This window comes from Saimiri boliviensis, chromosome 8 (genome assembly GCF_048565385.1).
Source record: "Saimiri boliviensis isolate mSaiBol1 chromosome 8, mSaiBol1.pri, whole genome shotgun sequence".
NCBI classification, from domain to species: domain Eukaryota; kingdom Metazoa; phylum Chordata; class Mammalia; order Primates; family Cebidae; genus Saimiri; species Saimiri boliviensis.
This window is the reverse complement of record NC_133456.1, coordinates 69650842-69676947: the sequence shown is the minus strand read 5'-3', so window position 1 is coordinate 69676947 and position 26106 is coordinate 69650842. Positions and strand designations below refer to the sequence as shown.

The 26106-nt window shown below is 39.3% G+C and overlaps 1 long non-coding RNA gene across 1 annotated transcript in view; it reads left to right on the top strand.

The window, feature by feature from the left end:
- The first annotated feature begins 9040 nt into the window (after positions 1-9040).
- LOC141585399 (uncharacterized) overlaps positions 9041-26106 on the top strand; it is a 168448-nt gene continuing 151382 nt past the window's right edge. The window contains exon 1 of the long non-coding RNA XR_012518839.1: positions 9041-9231. This is a non-coding gene — a long non-coding RNA (uncharacterized LOC141585399). The remainder of the gene's footprint in view (positions 9232-26106) is intronic.

Below are 26106 nucleotides of genomic sequence, written 5' to 3'. Positions count from 1 at the left end.
TTATTTATTTATTTTAAAGCCAGTCAAATTTAGCAGTGGGGGGTTGTATACCAGCTTTAGTGACACTAATGTTAATAAGTTCTGATAACCCACTACCGTCAGACCAGCCTCCCATACATTTTTAATTAACGGGAGATTTTGAAGCAATCACTTGGCCCCTTGGTTTATTCATTTGCAATGCAGTCAACACCCCTGGAATATTTACAATACCTCCTTCAGCAAGTTACTGAACCAGTTGGGTTAAGATTCAAAGGGCCAGTTAAGGTTGTGTTTTGCTATTCTTTCATTTCCTTCACGGGTTTATTCTCCTGTCATCCTTTTCTTTCTGCTCAGGTTACAAAAAGATAAAATCTTTTTTTCAAATGCATTACAAAAACCATATTCTACTATAAATATAAACCATAGGTCAGGCACCGTGGCTCTTGCCTGTAATCCTAGCACTTTGGGAGGCCACGCTGGATGGATCGCCTGAGGTCAGGAGTTTGAGACCAGCCTGGCCATCATGACGAAACCCCATCTCTACTAAAAATACGAAAATAGCCAAATGTGGTGACACACGCCTGTAATCCCACCTACTCGAGGCAGGAGATTCGCTTGAACTGGGAGACAGAGGTTGCAGTGACCCGAGATTGTGCTGCTGTACTCCAGCCTGGGCAACAGCAAAATTCCATCTCAAAAAAAAAAAAAAAAGAAAAAAAAAAAAAGAAAACATGAACCATAATCCACATTCTTGGTTTCTTTTAAATTTCATGATTCATGTTTTAGATAATTTTGCAAAATTATAAAACATGGTTAGTATTGAACATAAAGGTAGTTTATATGTTGTCAGATTATCTAACTCTGAATTCGGTTTTTGTTTTGTCTATTTTTCAACAAAAGACCTTTACCTGAGTCTTTTGTTCTCCCAATCATTATATACAGAGAAACAAAACCACCTCATTGTAACTTTTGTTGTTTGAGAGAGCAGTTTCCTCCACTAATTTTTTCTGCTGCAGTTGTTTGAATTAAACTTGAATTACATTTTCCTCAGCCATTTAAAAAAATCCAATAAAAGAAAGCTGAATGTAAGCTTCGTGGCAACAAGAATTTTTGTTTTGTTCACTGATAAATTCTAAAAACAGTGCTGGCACGCTGTAGAAATAAACAATAGACAGTTCTTGACTGTCATACTTTTTGACTGGAACAAATATATACAATATAAAAACATTTAAATTTAAAAATGAGCCAGGCATGGTGGCACATACCTGTAATCCCAGCACTTTGGGAGGTCAAGGCTGGTAGATCGCTTGAGTACAGGAGTTTGAGACCAGCCTGGGCAACACAGTGAAAACTCTTTTCTACAAAAAATGCAAAAATTAGCCAAGCATGGTGGCGTGTGCCTGTGGTCCCAGCTACTTGGGAAGCTGAGGTGGGAGAACATTTGAACCCAGGAGGTGGAGGCTGCCGTGAGCCGGGATCATGCCACTGCACTCCAGCCTGAGAGACACAGCGAGACCCTGACTCAAAAAATTAAAAAAAAAAAATTTCTGCCATAAGCCTAATTCCCCAAAGCAACTATTATTAAGTAGTCTATATCCTTGCACATTTTTTTCTATGCGTATCTACTATTTTCTTAGTTCTTAGAGAGGGTGTACATATTTTATATGTTAATTTTCCATTCATATTTCTTATTTTGTTTAGTTTCTCCTTTTTTCCTCTTAGAAACAATGATAAATATATCAAGCATTGACACCTTTTTTTAAAAACCCTTAATTTCAATAGGATTTGGGGGAACAGGTGGCATTGGGTTACAAGAATAAGTTCTTTAGTGGTGACTTCTGAGATTTTGGGGCACCCATCACCCAAGCAGTGTACACTGTACTCAGGGTTAGCTTTTATCCCTCACCCCCTCCCACCCTTTCCCCGAGTCCCCAAAGTCTATTGTATCATTCTTACGCCTCTGCATCTTCGAGGCTTAGAGTGAGAACATAGGATGTTTGGTTTTTCATTCCTGTGTTACCTCACTTAGAATAATGGTCTCCAATTTCATCCAAGTTGCTTCAAAATAAACCACAACTTCTTTATCCATCCATTGATTGATGGGCTGGTTCCATGTTTGTACTGCTATAAACATGCATGTGCAAGTATCTTTTTTTTTTTTTTGAGATGGAGTTTTACTCTTGTCGCCCAGGCTGGAGTGCAGTGGCGCGATCTCAGCTCACTGCAACCTCCGTCTCCTGTGTTCAAGCGATTCTCCTACCTCAGCCTCCCAAGTAGCTGTGATTACAGGCACGTGCCACCATGCCTGGCTAATTTTCTATTTTTAGTAGAGATGGGGTTTCTCCATGTTGGCCAGGCTGGTCTCAAACTCCAGACCTCAGGTGATCCACCTGCCTAGACCTCCCAAAGTGCTGGGATGACAGCCATGAGCCACCATGCCTGGCCCACAAGTATCTTTCTTTGTATAATGATGTCTTTTTTCTGGGCAGATACCCAGTAGTGGGATTGCTGGATGAAATGGTAGTTCTACTTTTAGTTCTCTAAGAAATCTTCACACTGTTTTCCATAGTGATTGTACTAGTTTATATTCCCACCAGCAGAGTAACAATGTTCCCTTTCTACCAAATCCACTATAATATCTATTTTTTTTTAAATTTTGATTATGGCAATTAGCAAGCATCAACATTTCTGCACTATGGCATCAACTGTAATTCATTCCTATCTTCAGTCACTGTATTGGTATTTTAAGATCATTTAGTAAGTTAAGTCACATCCTGAAATTTCTGGAAGACAGATTCTAATTTTTTATTAAAGTGCTGTGTGGCTTTGGGCAAATTATTCAACATCGCTATGCATTCAACTAGATTTCTTCTCTACAAAATAGAAATAGCCAAGGGATTGGTGTAAATAGTCAGCAAAGGAAAATGAGTAACAAATGAGTCTTCCACATCTCAGGATCTGATTCCATATAACCATTGAGCAGGAATCAAATGAAATGCATTTGTTGCAACTTTAAGAACGAATAATAGTCTTTTTAAAAGACCTATTTAATTGGTTAGTAAAATCATTTAAAATACACACTTCAAAAATTTGAATATTAGAATACTAATTCATCATACAATCAACATATCAGAAAGCACCTACAATTTATGAATCACAAGCAGTATAAAATACTTGCAACAGTTACACAGATCACTTAGAATGAATCAGAATTAGAATGAAAACATGTTCTGGATTTACTAGTGCATTAAAAAAAATTCTTTCTAATTTTGTAAATGCATTTGCTGATACAAGTTCAAACTTGATTCTAATTCATTATATTTTAAAACAATCTTCAAGGTATAGAGAGGTTACTCTGAGTTTTAGCATGAAAATGCTGAGAAAATATAATTAATGTGAGATTTTAAAAAAAAGACTCATCTGAAAAACTTAAACCACTTTTAAAGCCTTCTAAGAAATCTATTTCCCTGAAATTTTTCTTTATTCAGTGTGGTTGAATTAAATTTAACCTGGCAGGAAATCCAGTTTCACAAGTTTATTTGACACATACAAGGAATGTTATCCATTGCCTCCCTTGACTGATACCTAACCTGATACCAATTTGTGCTAATGGGCAATGAATAACTTAGTGCTTATTATTTTGTGGGCTCTTTACTGTCAAATCGCAAAGGCTGTTACAATTGGCTTCCTAAGAATACCAGGGCACAACAGGAAACATGTTGAAATATTATTGAAAACAATATTGGAATTAAAATGAAAAGATATCCTCTGTTATTATTTGGGATGCATAGCATTGCTTCATTATGCTTGCTGCCTTACTGGCTTTATGAAGTTTGGAACACTAGTTACTGAATTTTAATACGTGAAATCCACACCTAAAAAGAGCAGACCATGACCCCATAGAAGTCTAAAAATACCCTCTGAGGCCTTCAGACCTTGATTCTGTTACAATATTCTTAGGTTGTCAAATTAAGAATTACTGCTAATGTAGATGATACTATGTGCAGGAGATTTGGTTTCATTGTTCAGTGTGTCCACCCATGAACCACAGGAATATTTCGTGCTGCATGTAAAACTTATCACATTTCTGCTTCCTTTCTGCTGAATAAGAAAATCTATTTATAGGCTACGTAACATGAAAGCATGGAAGGGTTTTCTTTCAGGCAATAAAAAAATGTAAGTCTTCCCTTTTAATGAAAAACAAACAGTTTGACAAGTGTAATTTTGTAACTGCTTAAAAGAGGAATCACTTGCTGAAATGGATCTTTTAGTCTTCTAACAGCGTGTAAATTTAAAACACCTCTTTGTTGTCCATATATAATAATTTTTTTCTTTTTTGAGAAGGAGTCTTGCTCTTGTCACCCCGGCTGGAGTGCAATGGCGCAATCTCAGCTGACTGCAAACTTCACCTCCCAAATTCAAGTGATTCTCCTACCTCAGCCTCCCGAGTAGCTGGGATTACAGGCACCCACCACCACAGCTGGCTAATTTTTTTTTTTTTTTTTGAGGCAGAGTTTCACTCTTGTTACCCAGGCTGGAGTGCAATGGCACGATCTCGGCTCACCGCAACCTCCGCCTCCTGGGTTCAGGCAATTCTCCTGCCTCAGCCTCCTGAGTAGCTGGGATTACAGGCACATGCCACCATGCCCAGCTAATTTTTTGTATTTTTAGTAGAGACGGGGTTTCATCATGTTGACCAGGATGGTCTCGATCTCTTGACCTCGTGATCCACCCGCTTCGGCCTCCCAAAGTGCTGGGATTACAGGCTTGAGCCACCGCGCCCGGCCTAATTTTTTGTATTTTAAGTAGAGATGGGTTTTCACCGTGTTGGTCAGGCTGGTCACAAACTCCTGACCTCAGGTGATCCACCTGCCTGAGCCTCCCAAAGTGTTGGGATTACAGGTGTGAACCACAGTGCCCGGCCCATACATAATAACTATTACACACTTATGCCTCAATGAGTAATGAGGTACCAAGACTTGAAAGGTACATTCTAACACTCAATAAACGGTAGTGGTAGCCTAGTGTGAGAGGAGGGAAAAAGGAAGGCTGGAAGGAGGGAAGGAAGAGAAAAAAAATGAAGAAAAGAAGAGAGAAAAAAATGAAGAAAAGAAGCGAGAAAAGGAATGAAGAAAAGAAGGTAAGAAAGAAGGAAGAAAGGAATAATAAACCGCACTGAAAGTCAGCTTGCATTCTCAGATCGGTCATCTCATGAATTTGTCTGTCACAGTTCCATTTTGAGATATAAGTAGCATTTATTAAGGATACTATTTTAGGTTATATTCACGTGGGCAGTGCTCTATTTGTTCAAATGGTATTATTACAAATCAGTTAGGCAATTCTCTATATGCAACTAAAGTAAAAATGTGAAGCAAACATATATATGGGAGTGGTTAAGAGGATAGTATGTCATTCTAGCTGTTTTCTGTTTTAATTGATTTTTTCAAATGCTATAGAAAAATATGAATAAAGGAATGTTTATTATTCATTACAGCATTGTTTTTAATTACTAAAATGAGAAGGAATTTAAATATCCATTAATAGATATGATTGAATAAATATATACACCCTACTATTGAATAGCAGTTGCTAAAATGAGCTCAGCACATGGAAAATTTTCAAAATGAATTATTAACTAAAAATGCAAGTCATAGAAAAATACGTTTGTTATCATTTCATTTGTGTAAAACATTCAGTTATATGTGTGTGTGCAAATACTTATGAAAAAGGAAAGGAACTTTGAGACTGCCTACATCTTTTTTTTTTTTTTTTTTTTTTTTTTTTGCTGCTGTTCTTGTTTTGAATTGAATCTTTTATAATAGGATAGGATATATCTATGTGTTACGTATAAATTTTTTTTTTTTTGAGACAAAGTCTCACTCTGTTGCCCAGGCTGGAGTGCAATGATGTGATCTTGGCTCACCGTAACGTTTGCCTCCCGGGTTCAAGTGATTCTCCTGCTTCAGTTTCCCAAGTAGCTGGGATTAGAGGCACCCACCACCACACCCAGCTAATTTTTGTATTTTCAGTAGAGATGGGGTTTCTCCATGTTTGTCAGGCTGGTCTCAAACTCCTGACCTTAGGTGATTCACCTGACTCGGCTTCCCAAAGTGCTGGGATTACAGGTGTGAGCCACCACGCCTGGTCTGAGTTACTTATAAAATTAAATAGACATCTGAAAGTAGCAGTTATATTTAGGTTCAGACTGGTTCACTGCATGCTTAGTTTAGCATGCAGCTGGGTGCAAAAATTAGTCTCTTTATTTCTTTTGGCTTCTGATCAGTTTTAAGGCAGCTATTAATATATTACAGTTACTGCTTAAAACATATGGACATTCATTCCATCTAATTTCCTAAAACTGTCAATCTCAGAGAAAACTCACTTAGGAAGTTTCAAGGAGAAAAGTCCAGGAACTCTGCCCTTTGCTGGTCTTGGGATAAAATTCTCAAGAATTACTTTTAAAAGTAGTTCTTTATTATAGTTTTTATTCAAAATCATAATTTAATAATTTTCTCAATATTCTTCTTATATAACAAGGCTTTTCTCTGAGGCTCTGAATGGATGAAGTTTAAACCTTCTAAATCAGAACCAGTGAAATTTTCTAAAGAGAAATCGAACACACAAAGAAGCAACAACTCCCCTCCCAAAAAATAGGCAAGACACCAGGAGGAGAAAAAATTTAATTCATGCTGCTCTATCAGCGAAAATGCCTTTTGCTGCAGATGACCTGAAACAGTGCCTCGATTCGCCCAATGAGGAAAACATACACTTTCACTTAGCAAGAGATTTTTCTAAGAAGGTTGCCTGGGAAGAGAATGGGTCCCCAACAGAGGTTCTGAGAAGTGGGCCCTTGTTTCCAGCTAAGGGTGGATCAGGAACTATAAGAACAGAATGTCTGGCCCATGTCATAGGAGTTGTAGTTGGAAGGGTCCTGCAGGACAGTGTCCAAAGAATCCATGAAACCATCTTTAAGTATGACTCAGTTTGAAACATCTGCCAAAACCAGAGAGTGCAAAGCCATCTTAAAATAGTACCAGTCAAGGAAGAGCTTTCTGCTTCCCTTTCTTCTCCCTCTTCGTGTTCCAACTCAGAGGGGTCAGCTACAGCAGCTGAGAATGTGAGGGAAGGTGAACAAACAAAACAGAGATTACCACACTCCCTTTTGCAAAGACAGGTGGCCTGCTGCAATTACGCCCTCACTGAGGAGTAAGTGGAGGGAATCCCCCCTCCCTTTTTTTTTTTTTTTTTTTTTTTTTTGAGATGAAGTCTCCCTCTGTTGCTCAGGCTGGAGTGCAGTGTCGCTATCTCAGCCCACTGCAACCTCTGGCTCCCGGGTTCAAGTGATTCTCCTGCCTCAGCCTCCCAAGTAGCTGGGACTACAGGCATGCACTACCAGACCAGGCTAATTTTTGTATTTTTAGTAGAGACAGGGTTTTACCATGGTGGCCAGGATGGTCTCGATCTCCTGATCTTCCCACCTCAGCCTCCCAAAGTGCTGGGATTGCAGGCGTGAACCACCATGCCTGGCTGGGAATCCTATTTTTAATGAAGGTTGAGGCTGGGTGTGGTGGCTCATGCCAGTAATCCCAGCACTTCAGGCAGTTGAGGCTGGTGGATCACCTGAAGTCAAGAGTTCGAGGCCGTCATGGCCAATATGGTGAAACCCCATCTCTACTAAAAATACAAAATTAGTTGTGTGTAGTGGCACATGCCTGTGATCCCAGCTACTGGGGAGGCTGAGACAGGAGAATTGCTTGAACCTGTGAGGTGGAGGTTGCAGTGAGCCGAGATCATGCCATTGCACTCAAGTCTGGGCAATGAGAACGAAAACTCTATCTCAAAACAAAAACAAAAACAAAAACAAAAACAAAAACAAAAAAACAAACGAAGGTTGAACTATTGATTAACGTAATGGCCTGGGCATTGGAGTTTCACCCTCAAGTCTGTGTAATGTGGTTTAAAGTGAAGATTCAACTTTGTATTACTTAAGCATGAAGAGGAAAGTTAAGACAGAACCTGGATTATCCTCCAAGGATCTAGGAACAAATTCCTTTATTGAATATAATTTTCTGAGGGATAGTGGGAAATAATAATTTCCTGAGATCTATTGATTGGAAATGGTTCCATTTCTTTTGTGTCTTTAACTGCTCCCTCTATATTGGCTACTTTGCACAATCCCGTTTAAACATCTTCAAGTCACGTCTATTCTAAAACTAACACCTCACCTCCACACTGAGGCTATATTGATCTCTTGCTCTCTTCTTCCGTTTAAAGTCAACCTTCCAGAAAAAATCAGGTGGGTGGCACGGGTGTCTCTCCCAGGACCCTGAATTCCTGATTTCAGCAGTGGGGACAGGATTCTGACCCCACAAATCATAATGAGCCGTCTCTATGGGAACAGTGATTGGTCTAAGGAGTAGGTCTGTGACCGTTTCAGTCAGAGTCCTACTTCCTTGAGATTGCTACTTAGAAGCTGAGAAGCCCAGAGCTCCTGGGAAACCTAGTTTTTGCCTCCACTGCCTTATTGATCATGCATTTGCAAGATCAAGTATTTCCAATATTTATTGTTATTAGCCACATATTACATCTTTATGCTAGTATCGCTGTAGACCTGGAATGACTAGAGTAAGGTATATGCATTTTTTTTTAAAACAGCTTTACTGAGATATAATTCATATATTATACAGTTAATCTATTTAAAGTACACAGTTCAATGGTTTTTAGTACATTGATAAGTCGCACAACTATCACTGACACAGAGTGGCTGGGCTCCCAGCTAAACCCCACACGTAAGCCTGGAATCACAGCCTTGAAAACAGCTGACCCTGTTTTTCTGCCCAAATGTTGCTCTTCTGGCCCGCCACGCCCCTGTCCTGGGCCCGTAAAAGACTTCAGCTGGCAGAGCAGACGCACAGGCGGCTGAGGCTGAGGCTGCAGGGAGGGTCGCCTTCCCTCCCCATCCCCTCTCCAGCTCCCGCCCCACCGAGAGCCACCGCTCAGAGGCCTCCGCCGACTCTGCTCTGCAGTCCTTCTTGTGACCTCAGTCTTCCTGGACTCCGGGCAGGACCCGAACCCTGGTCCCGAGGGCAGGGCTGGGACGCTGCTGTGCGGCCTGCAGAGACCAGGCTCCCTCGGGGGACGTGGCCAGAGACGACCCGAGCGAAACGCGCTGCTCCGGCGCCCGCCCCGAAGGGGCTCCAGGTGAAGGGAACCGCCCTGTCTCACCTGGGCCTGTCCAGGAAATGACGAAGGGTGAGTTCGAACGGGGACCTGTCGGACCTGTGTCTCTTCCGAGACCCTGCCACCTCTCTCTCGCCCTTGGGTCAAAGGAGTGTTGGCACCGTTTCCAACCCCGCAGAGGTTTCGCTGGTCTGAACCGGGGGCGGGATAGAGTGATTAAAGAAACCCGTTTCAGCAGAGCAAGCGGCTCTTCCCCCAGTGCCAGCACGTTTGTACTTTGACCTTTTTTCCTTTTCTAAGCGAGAGGGTTCTTTTCCTACCCCGGCACTTTGCTTACGGGAGGGAGGGAGGGAGGCGGCAGAGGGGAAACCCCCCTCCTGGCTGATAACTGCAAATTTGGCAACGTCCGTGCAGCCTCTGAAACACTGAAACGCTTTATTTTGTTGTTCCAAACTTGGTTCTAAGCTTCCGGTTGAGGCCCTAGAAAGGAAAACCAGATCTGCGGGAATCCAAAGCCAGGTGACAGGCGCGGTGTACATGGGTGGGCCCAGTTCCTGCCAGTGAAACCCCTGCTTTGTAGAGGGAACCCATGCTCCGTGGCATAAAGGAAGCCCAGTCAACCCAAAGGGGAGGTAGAGGCATAGTGAGTGTGCGTAATTCCTATTTTCCAGGCCCCTCCCCCCCTTCGTGGGTGCATGCCACATTGGCACCCATGGGTGGCACCTGCCAGGGTCTCCAGGACTCAGATAAAAAGGCAGAAGAAAAAAGGGGAATGCCTGCTTTCTCTCTTCCTCACACCCCAAGTTTTCACTGAAGAAAGGGAATGAGAGACGCCAAGTTCCCTGTCTTTCAGAATGGGTAACCAGCAAATTTTACCGCCTCCATTTTATACTCAGAAATGCTCCCGGGACCAGGTAGTACTTTAGAGGAGCTCCTGAAAGTGGTCGCCTCAGTCGTTTAGACACGAGAAAGAGGCAGAAACTTTAATGACCACCATGCAAGCCTACAGACCCCAGCATTCCTAAGGTTCACATGTTAACTGCTGCAGATGTGACAAAAGCAGTGATCCCTCTCATGAAGTTTAACTGCTCCCATGCAAGGTTTAATCTCTTTCACCAGGCTGAGACAGTTTGTGGTACAGTGCTGCTAGCATATTTCACTTCTTATTTCTGTAATATTTCTTTTTTTTTTAAATTATATGTTAAGTCCTGGGGTACATGTGCAGAATGTGCAGGTTTGTTACTTAGGTATACATGTGCCATGACAGTTTGCTGCATCCATTACCTGGTCATCTACATCAGGTATTTCTCCTAATGCTATCCCTCCCCTATCCTCCACCCCTTGCTATCCCTCCCTTAGCCTCTCAACCCTCAAGAGGCCCCAGTGATGTTCCCCTCCCTGTGTCTAGGTGTTCTCATTGTTTAACACCCACTTATGAGTGAGAACATGTGGTGTTTGGTTTTTCTGTTCTTGTGTTAGTTTGCTGAGATTGATGGTTACCAGCTTCTTATTTTCCTGCAGAGGACATGAATTCATTCTTTTTTTTATGGCTGCATAGTGTTCCATGGTGTATATGTGCCACATTTTCTTTATCCAGTCTATTATTGATGGGCATTTAGGTTGGTTCAAGTCTTTACTATTGTGAACAGTGAGGCAATAAATATATGTGTGAATATGTCTTTATAATAGAAAGATTTATAATCCTTTGTAATGGGATTGCTGGGTCAAATGGTATTTCTAGTTGTAGGTCCTTGAGAAATCGCCACACTGTCTTCCACAATGATTGAACTAATTTACACTGCCACCAACAGTGTAAAAGTGTTCCTATTCCTCCACATCCTCTCCAGCACCTGTCTCTTGATTTTTTAATGATTGCCATTCTAACTGGTGTGAAATGGTATTTCAAGGTGGTTTTGATTTGCTTTTCTCTAATACCAGCGATGATAAGCTTTTTTTCATATGTTTGTTGGTTGCATAAATGTCTTCTTTTGAAAGTGTCTGTTCATATCATTTGCCCACTTTTTGATGGGGTTGTTTAGTTTTTTCTTGGAAATTTGTTTAGGTTCTTAGAGTCTGGATATTAGCCCTTTGTCAGATGAGTAGATTGCAAAATTTTTTTCCCATTCTATTGGTTGCCGGTTCACTCTAATGATTGTTTCTTTTGCTGTGTAGAAGCTCTTAAGTTTAATTAGATCCTGTTTGTCTATTTTGGCTTTTGTTGCCATTGCTTTTGGTGTTTTAATCATGAAGTCCTTGTCCATGCCTATGTCCTGAATGGTGTCGCCTAGGTTTTCTTCTAGGGTTTTTATGGTTTTAGGTCTTATGTTTAAATCTTTAATCCATCTGGAGTTAATTTTTGTATAAGGTGTAAGGAAGGGGTCCAGTTTCAGCTTTCTGCATATGGCTAGTGAATTTTCCCAACATCATTTATTAAATAGAGAATCCTTTCCCCATTGCTTGTTTTTGTCAGATTTGTCAAAGATCAGATGGTTGTAGATGTGTGGCATTATTTCTGAGGCCTCTGTTCTGTTCCATTGGTCGATATCTCTGTTTTGGTACCAGTACCAGGCTGTTTTGATTATTGTATATTTGTAGTATATTTGTAGCCTTGTAGTCTGTTTTGAGGTCAGGTAGCATTGTAGTATATTTTGAAGTCAGGTAGCGTGATGCCTCCAGGTTTTTTTTTTTTTTTTTCTGCTTAGTATTGTCTTGGCTATGTGGGCTCATTTTTGGTTCCATATGAAGTTTAAGGGTTTTTTTCCAATTCTGTGAAGAAAGTCAATGGTAGCTTTATGGGAATAGTATTGAATCTATAAATTACTTTGGATAGTATGGCCATTTTCACAATATTGATTCTTCCCAACCATGAGCATGGAATGTTTTTCCATCTGTTTGTGTCCTCTCTTATTTCCTTGAGCAGTGGTTCATAGTTCTCCTTGAAGAGGTCCTTCACATCCCTTGTTAGTTGTATTCCTAGGTTAGTTTATACTCTTTGTAGCAATTGTGAATGGGTATTCACTCATAATTTGGCTCTCTGTTTGTCTGTTACTGGCGTACAGAAATGCTTGTGATTTTTGCCCATTGATTTTGTGTCCTGAGACTGCTGAAGTTGCTTATCAGCTTAAGGAGATCTTGGGCTGAGATGATGGAGTCTAAATATACAATCATGTCATCTGCAAATAGAGACAATTTTACTTCCTCTTTTCCTAATCGAATATCGTTTATTTCTTTTTCTTGCCGGATTGCCCTGGCCAGAACTTCCAGTACTATGTTGAATAGGAGTGATGAGAGATGGCATCCTTGTCTAGTGCCAGATTTCAAAGGGAATGCTTCTGGTTTTTCCCCATTCACTATAATATTGGCTGTGGGTTTGTCATAAATAACTCTTACTATTTTGAGATACGTTCCTTTGATATCAAGGTTATTGAGAGTTTTTAGCAAAAAGTGCTGTTGAATTTTGTCGAAGGCCTTCTTTGAATCTATTGAGATAATCATGTGGTTTTTGTTTTTGGTTCTGTTTATGTGGTGGATTACATTTGTAGATTTGCATATGTTGAACCAGCCTTTCATCCCAGCCATGAAGCCAACTTAATTGTGTTGGATAAGCTTTTTGATGTGCTGTTGGATTTGGTTTTCCAGTATTTTATTGAGGATTTTTGTATCAATGTTCATCATGGATATTGGCTTGAAATTTTCTTTTTCACTTGTGTCTCTGCCAGGTTTTGGTATCAGGATGATGTTAGTCTCATAAAATGAGTTAGAGAGGATTCCCTCTTTTTGTATTGTTTGGAATAGTTTCAGAAGGAGTGGTGTCACCTCCTCTTTGTACCTCTGGTAGAATTCAATGTGAACCTGCCTGGTCCTGTACTTTTTTTGATTGGTAGGCTGTTAGTTGCTGCTTCAGTTTCAGACCTTGTTATTGGTGTATTCAGGGATTCAACTTCTTTCTGGTTTAGTCTTGGGAGGATGTAAGTGTCCAGGAATTTATCCATTTCTTCTAGATTTACTGATTTATTTGCATAGAGGTGTTTGTAGTAATCTCCGATGGCAGTTTGTATTTCTGTGGGATCAGTGGTGATATCCCCTTTATCATTTTTTTATTGCACCTATTTGATTCTGCTCTCTTTTCTTGTTTATTATTCTGGCTAGTGGTCTATCTACTTTATTGATCTTTTCAAAAAACCATCTCCTTGATTTATTGATTTTTGAAGGGTTTTTTGTGTCTCTATCTCTTTCAGTTCTATTCTAATCTTAGTTATCTCTTGTCTTCTGCTAGTCTTTGAATTTGTTTGATCTTGCTCTTCTAGTTCTTTTGATCGTGACATTAGGGTGTAGATTTTCTATCTTGTTTCTCTTGTGGGCATTTTGTGCTAGAAATTTCCCTCTAGACATTGCTTTAAATGAGTTCCACAGATTCTGGTATGTTGTGTCTTTGCTCTCATTGGTTTCAAAGAATATCTTGATTTCTGCCTTCTTTTCATTATTTATCCAGTAGTCATTCAGGAGCAGGGGTTGCTCTTCTCAAGGAATATCTTTGTGGTACCCTCTGTATTTCTTGAATTTGAATGTTGGCCTGCCTTGCTAGGTTGGGGAAGTTCTCCTGGATAATATCCTGAAGAGTGTTTTCCAACTTGGTTTCATTCTCCCCAACACTTTCAGGTACACTGACCAAATGTAGATTTGGTCTTTTCACATAATCCCATATTTCTTTGAGGCTTTGTTCATTTCTTTTCATTCTTTTTTTGCTAATCTTGCCTTCTCACTTCATTTCATTGAGTTGATCTTCAGTCTCTGCTATCCTTTCTTCTGCTTGGCCGATTTGGGTATTGAAACTTGTATATGCTTCGTGAAGTACTTGTGCTGTGTTACTCATTTCCATCAAGTCATTTATGCGGTAAGCCATGATTGTGTCACTGCACTCCAGGCTGGGCAACAGAATGAGGCCCTGTCTCGAAAAAAAAAAAAAAAGAAAAAAAGAGAAGAAAAAAAGAAAAAGGCTAGACACAGTGGCTCATGATGTAATCCCAGCACTTTGGGAGGCCAAGGCATGCAGCATATCTGAGATTGGGACCTCAAGACCAGGCTGACCAACATGGAGAAATGCCATCTCTACTAAAAATACAAAATTAGCCAGGCGTCATGGCACGTATCTGTAATCCCAGTTACTTGGAAGGCAGGAGAATCACTTGAACTCGGGAGGCAGAGGTGAAAGTGAGCCAAGATCGTGCCATTGCACTCCAGCCTGGGCAACAAAGTCAAAACTCCATCTAAAAAAAAAAAAAAAAATCTACTCACTGTAAACTGAGGGAGTGGCATGTGCCCATAGTCCCAGTGTCTTGGGAGGCTGAGGTGGGAGGACTGCTTGAGCTCAGAAGTGTGACGTTGCAGTGAACTATGACAGTGCTTCTGCACTCCAGCCTGGGTAACAAGGCAAGACCTGTCTTAACAAAAAAGTCAACAGACTGTAAATGTAAGGGGTTATTTCTACACTGCTAATTCTATTTCACTGATCTATAAATCTGTTCTGTTTCATGACCATACTGTCTTTATTACAGTAGTTTTGCAGTAAGTTTCAAAACAGGAAGTGTTAGTCCTCTAATTTAGTTCTTTTTTCCTGATTGCTTTGTTTATTCTGAGTCACTTGAATTTCTATATTAATTTTAGGATCAGCTTGTCTATTTCTGCAAAAATTTCAGTGATATTTTGATAAAGAGTATGTTGACTCTGTAGATCAATTAGGGAATATTGCCATCTTAATAATGGTAAGTGTTCTAATCCATAATCATGAAATGTATCTTTGTTTAATTAGATCTCCTTTATTTCTTTCAATAATGTTTTGTAATTTCCTGTGTATGTGTCTCAGAGGTTCTTTGTTGCTTATGTTATATTTAACCCTCAGTATTTTATTTTTTGTGTCATTATAAAAAAGTTTTTATTAATTTTCTTTCAGATTGTTCATTACTAACGTGTAGATACATAATTTCTGTGTATTGGTCTTGTATCTTGCAACCTTGCTGAAACTGTTTATAGTTCATGTAGTTTTTTTAGTGGATTCCTTAGGATTTTCTTTCTACAAGATTGTCATCTTCAAATAGAGATAGTTTTGCTTCTTCCTTTCCACTCAGATGACTTTTATTTATTTATTTTTATTTTATTTTATTTATTTATTTTTTTAAACCTAATTTCCCTGGCTAGAACCTCCAGTATAATGTTGAATAAAAGTAGTAAAAGCAGACACATTGTTCTTGATCTTGGGGAAAAGCATCCAATCTTTTACCACTAAGTTGATGTTAGCAGTGGGTTTTTGTAGATGCCCTTAATCTGGTTGAGGAATTTCCCTTCTGTACCTAATTTGTTGACTGTTTTTTATTTTGAAAAGGCATTTGATTTTGTCAAATGCTGTTTCTGCATCTATTGAAATGATCATTTGTGTTTTATCCTTTATTCAGTATGTGTTCTTTAAACTTTAATAGATAATGCAAAATTACTCTTCAAAAGCTATAGCAATTTATATTTCCAAAAGACATCATGAAATTTCCCATTTCCTCATTTTCAGCAATGGTTATTATTTTTTATCTATTAGATAAAAAATTCTATCTCATTGTTTTGTTTCTGATAACTAATGAGGGTGAAGATGTTTTAAAACGTTTGTTACATTTTCTTGTAAATTCCTTGTCAATATCCTTTGATAACTTTTCTAGAGCCTCTTTTGTCTTTATTGTAAATTTGTGAAAACTTCTTATATATTATAGCTCTTTATTCCATGCTAGGTATGAATATTACAGACATTTTTACCAAGATCATAAAAAGATTCTTCTGGAGAATAGAAGAAATCACTTTGCCTCAAACACAACATTAAAATTACTTTTTACCTACAATCTTAAGTTAAAATTATATAAAACTCAGTGACTCCTTTTTTTAGGACTTAAAAAAAGTCAAGCGTTTTTCATCACATCTTACACATTTAAAATTACATTCTCAGATCTACTGATGCCTTTCTGCTAAAACAAAACAAAACAAAACAAAACAAAAGAACAAAAAAAAACTGATCATAAAGAAAGTAAAAGTTTCTGGGTGTTAAAAACTATTATTATAACTGTGCCTCATAATTTTCCATGCTTCCTTTGGTCTCTTTTGATTATATACTCTTGCCTGCTGAGATGAATTGTCATTCCCAAAGAAAATGGTAGTTTGTGGCTTTCAAAGAATTTTTCATCTAAGTTGCTGAATTTAAAGGCATAATGTTGTTTATAATATGTTCTTATTATACATTTAATATCTGTAGAATCTTTTTTTCTTTCTTTCTTTTGAGATGGGGTCTTGCTCTGTTGCCCAGGCTGGAGTGGCCTGATCTTGGCTCACTGCAGCCTTCACCTCCAGAGTTCAAGCCATTCTCCTGTCTCAGCCTCCCAAGTAGCTGGGATTACAGGCACATGCTACAGTACCCGGCTAATTTTTGTATTTTTAGTAGAGATAGGGTTTCATGATGTTGGCCAGGCTGGTCTTGAACTCCTGACCTCAAGTGATTCCATCCTCCTTGGCCTTCCAAAATGCTGGGATTACAGGCGTGAGCCACAGCACCTAGCCTGTAGAATCTTTAAGTTAATTTACCTCTTTCCTTCCTGATCTTGGTCATTATGTCTTTGCTTATTATTATTATTATTTTTGATCAGGCTGGCTATAGGGTTGTCAATGTTATTGATCTTCTCAAGTAACCAGCTTTTGCTTTTATGTATTGTTCTTGAATGTTTTTCTGTTTCCTATTTTATTGACTTCAGATGTAGTCTTATTATTTACTTTATTCTGCTTAGTTTGGATTTTGTTTTCGTTCCCAGTTTTTAAAGATAGTAGCTAATCTCACTGCTTTAAAAATCTTTCTTTTTTTGAATGCTTATGGTATGTTCTACATACTTTGTATGATTTCAATTCTTTCAAATGTTTTTTTGTTTTATAACCCAAGACGTATGGCCTCACTTTATCAATGTTCCTGGTGCATTAAAGAGAATGTTTCTGTTTTCTTTTGTTTTGAATATTTTGGGTATTTGTTTTAGCAATAGGGGACTTGCTCTTTCACTCAGGCTGAAGTAGAGTGGCATGATCATAGCTCACTGCAGCCCGAACTCCTGGGCTCCCACCTCATCTTCCTGAGTAGCTGGGACTAAAGATAATGTACATATATTTTTGGGGGTGGATTGTTTTATAAATATCAGCTAGGTCAAGTTGGTTAAGAGTGTTGTTCAAGTCTTTTATGCCCGTACTGATTTTCTGTCTACTTGTTCTATCGGTTATTGAGTCAAGGGAATTGAAATCTCTGACTCTAATAGTGGGCTTCTTTATTTCTCCTTGAAGTTCATATGTATATCTGTTTGCTTCGTGTACTTTTTATTTTATATTTTTTTCTTCATCTGCTGATAAGAACAAAGATTTTTCATGTATTTCAAAGCTTTGTTATTAGGTGTTTGTTTGAAATTATTTGGGAGACCAAGTTCAATTTCTTGATGGGTAGCCAAAATAAATCAATACATGTTTAGAGTTATGTCCTCTGGACAAATTGATCCATTTATTATTATAAAGTTACCCTCTTGATTCTTGAAAACATTTTTGTTTGGTCTGCAATATACTTTGATATTAATAAAGTCTCCATAATTGTATTTTGATTAGTTAGCATGGTGTGTTTTTTCTATTAACATTTAACCTGTTTGTGACTGTGTTTAAAATGGATTTATTGTAAGTAGGATATTGTTGAGTCTTATTTACCTCATCCAATCTGACAATATCTGCCTTAAGATAACTTTTTAATTTTTTTTTTTTTTTTTTGAGACCAAGTTTCGCCCTTGTTACCCAGGCTGGAGTGCAATGGCGCCATCTCGGCTCACTGCAACCTCCACCTCCTGGGTTCAGGCAATTCTCCTGCCTCAGCCTCCTGAGTAGCTGGGATTACAGGCACGCACCACCATGCCCAGCTAATTTTTTTGTATTTTTAGTAGAGACGGGGTTTCACCATGTTGACCAGTATGGTCTTGATCTCTTGACCTTGTGATCCACCCTCCTCGGCCTCCCAAAGTGCTGGGATTACAGGCTTGAGCCACCACGCCCGGCAACTTTTTAATTTTTATAGATTTAGCAGTTACACAAGCAGTTTTGTTAAATGAATATATTGCATAGTGATGAAGTATGGCCTTTAGCGTACCCATTGCTCAAATAGTGAACATTGTATCTAATAGGTAATTTTTCAACCCTCACACCTTCCAGTGTTGATAATTCTATTCTTTATGTCCATATGTAACCATTATTTAGTTTCCACTTATGTATAAGAACATGCATTATTTGACTTCCTGTTTTTAAGTTATTTCAGTTAGGGTCATGGCCTCTAGTTGTTCCATACACATACCTTTATAGCAGTAAAAGACGCAGTTTCATTCTTTTTTATAGCTAAGTAGCATTCCATGGTATATATACCCTACACTTTATTTATTTAATCATCCATTGATGGACACTTAGATTGATTTCATGACTTTGCTATTGTGAATAGTGCTGTGGTAAACATTAATGTGCAGGTGTCTTTTACATAAGAATTTATTTTTTTCCTTTGGGCAGATACTAGTAGGATTGCTGGATTAGAGGGTAGTTCTACATTTAGCTCTCTGAGAAATCTCCATACTGTTTTTCTTAGAAGTTGTACTAATTTACCTCCTCACCAACAGTGTATAAGCATTTCCTTTTCTCCACCTCCTCACCAACATATGTTGTGTTTTGACTTTTAATAATAGCAATTCTGAATGGTATGAGACGGTACCTCATTGTGATTTTAATTTGCATTTCTCCGATTGTTAGTAATGGTGAGCATTATTTCATATGTTTGTTGGCTGCTTGTATGTCTTCTTTTGAGAACTGTCTGTCTATATCCTTTGCTCACTTTTTAATAGGGTCATTTGTTTTTTTCTTGTTGAGCTGTTTGAGTTCATTGTAGATGCCGGATATTAGCCCTTTGGTGGATGCATAGTTTATGAATATTTTCTTTCATTTTGTAGGTTGATTGTTTCTTTGCTGTGCAGAAACTTTTTAGTTCAACTAAGTTCCATTTGTCTATTTTTGTTTTTGTTGTATTTACTTTGAGGACATAGTCATAAATTATTTGCCTAGGTCAATGTCCAGAAGAGTTTTTCCCAGATTTTTTTCTAGGATTTTTATTGTTTCAAGTCTTATGTTTAAGTCTTAAGTCCATCTTGAGTTAATTTTTGTATATGGTAAGAGAAATGGTTTCAGTTTCATTCTTCCATATATGGCTGTCCAGTTTCCCAGAACCATTTATTAAATAGAGTGTTCTTTCCCCCTAGGGTATATTTTTGTCAACTTTTTCAAAGATCAATGGGTTGTAGATATGTGGCTTTATTTCTGGTTTCTTTATTCTTTTCAACAGACTTATGTGTCTGTTTTTATACCAGTACAATGCTGTTTTGGTTACTATAGCCTTGTAGTATAATTTAAAGTCAAGTAATATGTTATTTCCAGCTTTGTTCTTTTTACTTAGGATAGCTTTGGCTACTCAGGCCTTTTTTGGGTTGCATATGAATTTTAGAATTGTTTTTTCTAATTCTGTGAAAAATGACATTGGTAAGTTGATAGATATTGCATTGAATCTGTAGATTGCTTTGGGCAATACGGTCATTTTAATGATACTGATTCTTTCTTTCTTTCTTTCTTTCTTTCTTTTTTTTTTTTTTTTTTTTGAGACAGAGTTTCACTCTTGTTACCCAGGCTGGAGTGCAATGGCGCGATCTCGGCTCACCGCAACCTCCACCTCCTGGGTTCAGGCAATTCTCCTGCCTCAGCCTCCCGAGTAGCCGGGACTACAGGCATGCACCACCATGCCCAGCTAATTTTTGTATTTTTAGTAGAGACGGGGTTTCACCATGTTGACCAGAATGGTCTCGATCTCTTGACCTGGTGATCCACCTGTCTCAGCCTCTCAGAGTGCTGGGATTACAGGCTTGAGCCACCAGCCCGGCTGTCATCATTATCATTTCTGATTGTGCTTATTTGAATCTTCTCTTTTTATCTTGGTTAATCTAGTAGCAATCTATCAATATTATTTATCTTTTCAAATAAGCAGCTTTTTGTTTCATTAATCCTTTCTTTTTTTGTTTAAATTTTATTCAGTTCTGCTCTTTGTTATTTATTCTGCCAACTTTGGGTTTGGTTTGTTTTTATTTTTCTAGTTTCTTGAAGTATGACATTAGGCTGTTAGTTTGAGGTCTTTCTAATCTTTCTATCTGTTTTTGTTTGATTTTTGAGATAAAATCTTGCTCTGTTGCCTAGGCTGGAGTGCAGTGGCATGATCTTGGCTCACCACAACCTCTGCCTCACCAGTTCAAGTGATTCTCTTGCTTCAGGCTCCTGAGTAGCTGGGATTACAGGCACCCACCACCATGCCCAGCTAATTTTTGCATTTTTAGTAGCTGGGACTACAGGCATGTGCCACCATACCCAGCTAATTTTTCTATTTTTAGTAGAGATGGGGTTTCACCATGTTGACCAGGATGGTCTCAATCTCCTGACTTGTGATCCTCCCGCCTCGTCCTCCCAAAGCAGTTTTTAAAAAATTTATTGAGGCTTACTTTGTGGGCTAGCATATAGTATATTTTGGAGACTGTTCCATGCACAGATAAGAAGAATATATATTCTGTGGTTGGTAGGTAGAATGTTCTATAAATGTCTGTTCAGTGTATTTGATCTTTTTTTTTTTTTTTTTTGGTCAGTGTCTCGCTCTGTTGCCCAGGCTGAAGTGCAGTGGTGTGATCTTGGCTCACTGTAACCTTTGCCTCTTGGGTTCAAGTGATTCTCCTGCCTCAGCCTCCTGAGTAGCTAAGATTACAGGTGCACACCATCACATCTGGCTAAGTTTTGTATTTTTAGCAGAGATGTGGTTCCGCCATGTTGGCCAGGCTGGTCTTGAACTCCTGACCTCAGGTGATCTACCCACCTTGGCCTCCCAAAGTACTAGGATTATAGGCATGAATCACTGTGCCCAGTCAGCCTATTTGATCTTGAGTCCAATTTAAGCCCAGTGTTTCTTTATTGAATTTCTGCCTAAGTTATCTGTCTAGTGCTGTCAATGGGGTGTCAACATCCCCTACTGTTATTATATTGTTCCCTATCTTTTTTCTTAGGTCTAGTAGTACTTGTTTTATGAATCTGTGTGCTCTGGTGTTGGGTGCATGTATATTTAGGATTGTTACATCTTCCTGTTTAATCAGTCCTCCTTATAATCATATAATGACTTTTTGTGGCCTTTTTTCACTGTTGTTGACTGTTTTATCTGTTATAAAGTCTATTTTATCTGATGTAAGTATAGTTACTCCTGCTTGCTTTTGATTTATTTTTGCATAGAATATATTTTCCACCCTTCTACTTTGAGTCTGTGATGTTTTTACTCATTAGGTAAGTTTCCTATAAATGACATAAGGTTGGATTTTTAAAAAAAATTTATTCTACCAGACTGTATCTATTAAGAGGAGAATGCAGTCCATTTAAGTTCAAGGTTAGCATTGATACATAAAGTTTTGTTTCTGTCATAATGTTGCCCTGAAGTCTCAATTGTGTAATTGCTTTATAAGATCTATGAGTTTTAAACTTTTGTGTGCTTTTTTGATGATGATTATTACCCTTCAATTTCCATCTTCAGAACTCCTTTGAGCATTTCTTGTAGAACCAGTCTGGTGGTGATGAATTCTTTTCGAGTTTGCTTGTCTGGGAAAAACTTTATTTCTCCTTCATTTATGAAGCTTAAATTAGCAGGACACAAAATTACTGGCTACCAGTATTTTTCTTAAGAAGACGGAAAATAGGATCCCTATCTCTTCCGGCTTGTAAGGTTTCTTCTGAGAAGTCCTTTGTAAATCTGATGGGATTGTGTGTTTGTGTGTGTGTGTGTGTGTGTGTGTGTGTGTGTAAATATTTATGTGTGTATATATATATTTACATAAATCTGATGGGATTGTGTATATATATATTTATATTTATATTTATACACACACAATCCCATATGTGTATATATATATATATATATATATATATATTTATACACACACAATCCCATCAGATTTATGTAAATATATATACACACATATATAAATATTTACACACACACACACTATCCAATATATATTATATATATATATATATATATACATATATATAAACACACATGCAATCCCATGTATATATATGCATACACATACACAATCCCATATAACAAATATATATATGTTATTAGATGCTTCTGTCTTGTTTTTAGGATTTTTCCTTTTATGATGAGTTTGGAAAGCCTGATGATTATATGCCTTGATGAAGTTAATTTTGCAAAGTATCCCTCAGGTGTTCTTTGAACTTCTTGCATCTGGATGTCTGAAACTCTAGCAAGACCAGTGAAAGTTTCCTGAATTATTTTTTCAAATAGATTTTTCACATTTTTTACTTTTTCTTCTTTCTCAGGAATACCTATTACTTTTAGATTTGGTTGATTTACCTAATCCCATATTTAATCCCAAATCTAATCCCATATTTCTTCAAGTCTTTGTGCATTTAAAAAATTTCTTTGTTCTTTATTTTTCTCTGACTATGTTAATTTTTTTTATTGCATTTTAGGTTTTGGGGTACATGTGAAGAGCATGCAAGATTGTTGCATAGGTACACACATGGCAATGTGATTTGCTGCTTTCCTCCCCATCACTTATATCTGGCATTTCTCCCCTTGCTATCTCTCCCCAACTCCCCCCCACTGTCTCTCCCCTTTTTCCCCCCAACAGACCCCAGTGTGTAATGCCCCTCTTCCTGTGCCCATGTGTTCTCATTGTTCAACACCCGCCTGTGAGTGAGAACATGCGGTGTTTGATTTTCTGTTCTTGTGTCAGTTTGCTGAGAATGATGGTTTCCAGGTTCATCCATGTCCCTACAAAGGACACGAACTCATCGTTTTTGATGGTTGCATAGTATTCCATGGTGTATATGTGCTACATTTTCCCTGTCCAGTCTATCATCGATGGGCATTTGGGTTGGTTCCAGGTCTCAGGAGGTGCACTTTGTGGTCTCAGCTGGTGGGCTGGTCTGTGGAATGTCAGGTGCTCTGAGTTCCCTGCTCAACCCTGAGGTGGGGACAAAGCTGGGAAGCACTGCTAAGTTCTCCCTCAGATCCCTTAATGATCCATGCAAGCATCAGACCTGATGGGACTGGTGACAGAAGCAGTGGAGGGGAGGAACTCTGCATCAACTCCACGTCCTGGGCAGTCAGGAAAACAATCTGCTTCCCTATCACTCCCCTGTCCAGAGGCCCTGACTTTCAGTTCAGATCTAATCTGTCATTTATCTCCAGTCTGCCATGTAGCTGAAGGCTGTGGCAGACATCTGTGCAAAACCTCTCTGCATAAATGGCGTCAAGGTGGAACCTCTTCACTCAGCCCCAAGCTGGCAGTTTTGCAGAATGCCTAATCTGCACTGCAGGAATGCTGACACTCTCTGTAGAGAGGAGGGGCCCTGCCATTCATGCATGCCCAGGCCTGGGAGGCACATCCCCAGTGGAGGTACGGCTGCCCCTAATAGCCTTAAAATGGTCATCCATAGGCATACCCGTGCCAATCTCTTGCTAGAATAACTGTGGCTGCATCCAGAGCAATGGGTAAGAGGGGAGAAGTCTCCCTCTCCACATCTGTTTCCAAGCACTGGTACCATCCGACTGCACCCGCATCTCCACTGGGAGAAGTGCAGTCACCTTCAGCTCACAGGTGAGGACCTCTTAGGCACACATGCTCTGGTGTCCTTAGTCCCAAGGGCTGTTTTGGCACACTGCCCTCTTTCTTCCTGTGGGAAGCTTGCACTGAGGGTTAGACCTCTGGGAATCCTGCAGCTCCCCAGGTTCTGCCAGTCCTCTGTGGTTGCTACAGTCCAAGGTGCTGGGGAATGTTTTTCAGGGGTCCAGTGATGCAGAGACACAAGGGCTGAGGTGCCCATGGTGGGACAGAGACCCCCAATGGGTGCACAATCTCGGATGGGCCCACCATCCCAGCTAAGGGCTGGGCTGAGGGCAGTGACCCTGCACGAGCTGGTAGCCTGGTGCTCAGCCCTCAGGAAATTCCCAAATCACTGCCTACACCAGTGCTAGAGCTTATAAGTGCAGCGTGGCTGTCCAACAATTCAGAAAACAGTGGTTTGCTGCAGGAGTGAGGGGAGCAAACAGCACCCTCACCCACCTTTTCCACAGGACTCCAAGTTGCCTGTGGTTCAGTCTCTGCTATACCCTTGCTTTATTCTTTTTCTTTTCTTTCATTTTTTTCCTTTCCTTTTGTGTTTTTGAGACAGGGTTTTGCTCTGTCACCCAGGCTGGAGTGCAGTGCAGCAATCACTGCTTACTGCAACCTTGACCTCCTGGGCTCAAGCAGTCCCCCTACTTTAGCCTCCTAGGTAGCTAGGATGCACCATCACACCCAGGTAACTTTTTTGACTTTTGGAAGTGAGGAGGTTCCTATATGTTGTCCAGGCTGGTCTCAAACTGCTGAGCTCAAGCACTCCTTCTGCCTTGGCTTTCCAAAGGGTTGGGATTACAGGCATGAGCCACTAGCCTGACCTCATTTTCTTTTTCTGCGTCTCAACTTCTTGTGATTTCTCCAATATGCCCTTCACTCTTCTCTCAGTCTTTTATTGGGGCCATGATTATTCACCCATAACCGTGGTTCTTTTTTTCTGAGGAGAACTGGCATCCAGTGTCTCTAGTGAGCCACCTTGAAAAACGTCTGCCTTTTATTTGGGGTGTTTAGATCATATACATTTATAAGATAGTATGAGCATTGAAATGTTTAGGTTTAAATCTATCATTTTGCAATTTGTTTTGTTTGTACTGCTGTTCTTTGTTCACTTTTTTTTCTGCCTCATTTTAGATTAACTGAATATTCTATTCTATTTTTTCTCTGTTAGCATATCAGCTATAATTCTTCTATGGTGTTTTAGTGGTTGCTTCATGGTTCACAGTATACATCTTTAACTTATCACAGTATATCTTTTTTTTTTTTTTTTTTTTTTTGAGATGGAGTTTTGCTCTTTTTGCCCAGGCTGGAGTACAGTGGAGTGATCTCAGCTCACCACAACCTCTACCCCACAGGTTGAAGCGATTCTCCTGCCTCAGCCTCCTGAGTAGCTGGGATTGCAGTCATGTGCTATCACACCCGGCTAATTTTGTATTTTTAGTAGAGATGCGGTTTCTGCATGTTGCCCAGGCTAGTCTTGAACTCCTGACTCAGGTGATCTACCTGCCTCGGCCTCGCAAAATGCTGGGATTACAGGTGTAAGCCACTGCACCCAACCTATCACAGTATATCTTAAAGTGATATTGAATCACTTTTCATATAGTATAACACCATATAAAATTATATTTGCATTTATTTCCTCCCAGGCTTTCTGCTATTATTGTCACACATTTTACTCTCTCATATGCTCTACACCCCAAAATATATTGTTACTTTTGCATTAAGCAGTCTTTTTAAGAGATTCAAACAATAAGATAATATCTTTATAATTATTCACAGTTACCATTTCTAGTGTTCTTCATTCCTTTGTGTAGATGCAGATTTCCATCTGGTATCATTTTTTTCTTCTGATTGAAGATCTTCTTCTAACATTTTTTTTTGAGATGGAGTTTTTCTCTTGCCACCCAGGCTAGAGTGCAGTGGCACAATCTTGGCTTACTGCAACCTCTGCCTCCTGGGTTCAGTGATTCTCCTGCCTCAGCCTCCCGAGTAGCTGGGATTATAGGCATGCACCACCATGCCGTTAATTCTGTATTTATAGTAGAGATGGGATTTCTATATGTTGGTCAGGATGGTCTTGAACTCCTGACCTCAGGTGTTCCACCCACCTCGGCCTCCCAAAGTGCTGGGATTATAAGCATGAGCCACGCAC